Source organism: Poromitra crassiceps (assembly GCF_964638095.1).
Source record: "Poromitra crassiceps genome assembly, chromosome: 5".
NCBI classification, from domain to species: Eukaryota; Metazoa; Chordata; class Actinopteri; order Beryciformes; family Melamphaidae; genus Poromitra; species Poromitra crassiceps.
Window position 1 is genome coordinate 29,542,145 of NC_139642.1, and position 3,970 is coordinate 29,546,114.

Consider the following 3,970-nt stretch of genomic DNA (forward strand, 5'->3'; position numbering starts at 1 on the left):
GCATGTAGCCTGTGCGTTGTGTTGACAGTTCTGGCAACAAAGTGTTCACCCCCTCCTCCCTTCTAGGGGGTCAATGGAAATAAGCCTTTGGCTTTATTGTGTATTTAATTTGTAATGTATGTAAATGTACAGTATGTAAGCCCTGGGGTGGAGGCAGGATTCACTCCACCATTTTCCTTCGCTTACGAAGCAGGAAGCACACACGCTAACCGATATGCCGAGAGAGCTAACTCCCTTGGCGGAGCTGGTTAACGGGCCTTTATACTGGGGAGTGAGTTTAACCAACTTACTCGCTACCACTCTGGACTTACACTCACTCTGTTACACGCGCGTGTGCAGCACACACACACACACACACACACACACACACACACACACACACACGTCACACACACAGACACGATGAGGAGATAACAATGACTCAAATGAGTCCAATGAATGGTTGTGATGTTCATCAAGGAGCATCAAACTTGAACTAACATCTGTAACACTTGCAGACAACAGCTCTGATGACAGGAGACAGATGACATCATTACAGTCCCTCTGACTGTGAGTAATCCACTTCATTTGACTGCATCAGAGAAGAACGGCCCAGAGAGCCAACAGAGAGCTAAGTGATATAATACAGCTACAGTTTGCAACATGAAAGGAACTGTGTTCCTCTACTTATTCCATGGATTCTACCTTTCCCTTTCTACCATGTCGGCTCACATTATAATATTTCACTTTTATTCCCTCACTGCTTTTTGTGTGCTTCCTCTGTAGCTGTCAGTCAAGTTTGAAAGCAGAGTGTTTCACTCCATTCCTCTCAGCCTCCTGTTCAGGTGCAGGGCTGCACTGAGTAAACAAGTACAGGTTCTGTACATTCCCATGGTGCATTCAGGTGCAGGGCTGCACTGAGTAAACAAGTACAGGTTCTGTACATTCCCACGGTGCATTTGTGACCATGAAATACAGACTCAGCTCTCTGGCTCCCTAGTTGATCAGCAGCCTTCATCTCTTCTGTGCAGAATACAGTCATGTTTGGTAGCAGATTTTGTGGTTAACATTAGCAACTGAACCATAGATAGATTATAGCGTATAAACACATAAATAGAAGTACTTCTTATACAACAATGTGCTTTATTAGGCTATAAAATGCATCGTCCTACCATCATAAAGACATTGTGATATACATGCTGCTGTTAAGTAAACTAATAGATGAGCAAGTACATTCCCCCAAACTCATTTGCATACAAATAGGATTATGGAAGCATACAATCATAAAAATGTAAATATTTGTTTTATATTCTAGGTTTTCACAACAATGCAACTTTTATTTCTTGTTATGGATTAGAATGTTGTTCAATAAAGAACAGACTTGATTTGTACAAAATTATTTTCACAATGAAAAAGTCAAGTGAAGCATCTAACTTCTGAATTTGGCTTTTGAAGACCTTGGTGCTGCTATACATACTGTGATTTTCTCCATCTCTTCTCCACTCCCCACATCATCTGCTTACTCCTCTCTCTCTCTCTCTCTCTCTCTCTCTCTCTCTCTCTCTCTCTCTCTCTCTCTCTCTCTCTCTCTCTCTGTCTCTCTCCCACAGCTATCTCTCTCCCATCACCTCTCCGCTTCACTCTGTCATCGTTGGCCAGCCAAGGTCAGAGGCTTTATTTTTAGTTGCTCAGTAACAAAACAGCTCGTCCGGCCCGACACAGAAAGACACTTTAGGCGTGAGCGTCCATCTCTGGGGTCCTGCAGCGTTTAAACTGAGGGCGGGGCCACCGCTCCCCAGACGCCCTTACAATGCTCATCACGTCAGCGCTGCCACAGCCACAGAGGCCATGGCAATATAAACAGCAGCGGGTGACCTAGCAGGGCCACACCATTTAAACAACAAGCTGTGACTTCACTAGGACGAGCAAAGGTAATATTCTTCTTCAGGCGCTCCACAACTGTTGCAAATGCAGACTTGTCTGTCAGCGTAGCGAGCATCCATTTGACAGACAGAGATGTGCAGGAGGAGGTAGAAGTTCAACTTCACCCAAATGAGCAGAACATGTTCACAATTTGAAACTAGAGAACATCTTACGATGGGATCAACCCACTTTCTTTCTTTTTTTGAGATACCAGGTTTTACATGTTGCCAAATAGAATTTAATTGACTGTATCTCCTCATAGACAGGACAGGAAGTTTGTGAGAATACGTGCATTTCAACCATGTCTCCAACAAAGCGTATGGAGGTGGTGGAACTGTATGTCCAAGTAAACATGGGATTTTCTCCATGGAGGATTTTGTTCATATTGCACTTGTAGTGGGATTATTTAGTGTCTTAGCCCTCTATCCACTAGCCAGGAGCTGAGAAAACCCCTCGCATTCCACACAAATCTGCTGCAGCTCGTCCTTACTGCAACTGCAAATAATGCCTCCATCAACGGCTGAATGGGACAAGTTAGACAAACAGCCCAGAGCCAGTCGCCTGGGCTGGCAGCCAGAGCCTCTTCCTCCTCTTCCCCTTCCTTCACAGCTGAGAAGACTTGACAAATTGAACACAATATATTCCAAGGCCTATCCCGTTGCTTCTATCCACTGATTGTCAAGAGGGGGAGGAACAAGGCCTATCCAGTTGCTTCTATCCACTGATTGTCAAGAGGTGGAGGAACAAGCGTGGGTCCTGCCAATTTGAAAGTGTTCAGGATATCAGAGATGTGTAGTTTGGGCTAGTTTGGGCGAGCAAACATGCGGAGGAAAGTTTCGCACATTCACTATCCGTTACACATTCTTCATGGCACCACCGTCAAGACAGCAGGTATATTGGTTTACACTTTTCTTATTAAAAACATTTCACTAAACACAGAAGTCGAAATCCCCACACCGCCTGTCTTCCCCAAGTAAATGAAATTTGAATCCATTTGCAATCTGCAAACAAAGCACATGACTTCATGTCCATAACGAAAGTGTCTCTCTGTCCCTGCAAAAGCAAGAGATTCAGTTTCAGCCAGCTCTTATAGACTAGGAGAGGGCTGAGGGGGAGTGGAGGGGAGAAGATCTCAGCCACATAAGCCCTGTCCCAGATGTTAAGATAGAGAGAGAGAAGAGTCAGCTGCTGAAAGATTCATAAATGCAGCTGAAAAGCAGTATAGGAAAATGCTTTTAGAGTCACTCCAACAGAGGAAGAAAAGCATTGATTTTTCTGTCCGAGCCATGGCTGTCGTTTGTGGCTGCTCCATAAGCTTTCCCTGATAACAGTGCAGCGTACGGGCTGTAAAGGAGCAGCCCTCTGGATCATCAGCATTTCTTTCTCTGTCTTAATTCCGGGTCATTTTCCGGTCGTTGGCCAGAGATAAGGTGATAAGGAGAGATCAATGGTAGAAAAAAAGCAACACCTAAGTGACTGATCGATAACAGGCCTATTGGCGGCGTCTCCAGACAGCCGGCGGGGAGAAGGCTGTGTGCCTCATCCTGTGACATCATCACGCCATCATTACGCAACTCAAAAGCGATTTCACTCTCATTTCGCTGGCTTCTGGTCAAGAGTGATCCAGTGCTAGCAGCTCACAACAACACATCTCATGAGGAGGCCGTGGCATAATAGTGATTTACAGAGTGAGACAGATACACAGGAAGAGCGAGGAGGAGAGAGAGAGAGAGAGAGAGAGAGAGAGGGAGGGAGAGAGAGAGAGAGAGAAGTGGGAGTGGGGAAAGACCAGAGAAAAAGCAGATGTAATCTGAGCAGGAGGGAGACATCATGGACAGACAGATAGAGATGTACAGCACTCACAGAGAGCTATAGAAAGTGTAAACAAGTGACAGATTGTCTGCCATCCACCCACACACACATGGCTGCATTCCAATCCCGTGGAGCCGGCCCGTTGCCCCTGGCAGCCGGTTCAGGTAATGGCACCACATTGGCTCAAGAGGAGTGAAACATAGTGGTCAGCGAGCCATACAGCATGGATCCAGTCAGTGGTGTAGTCTATGTGATT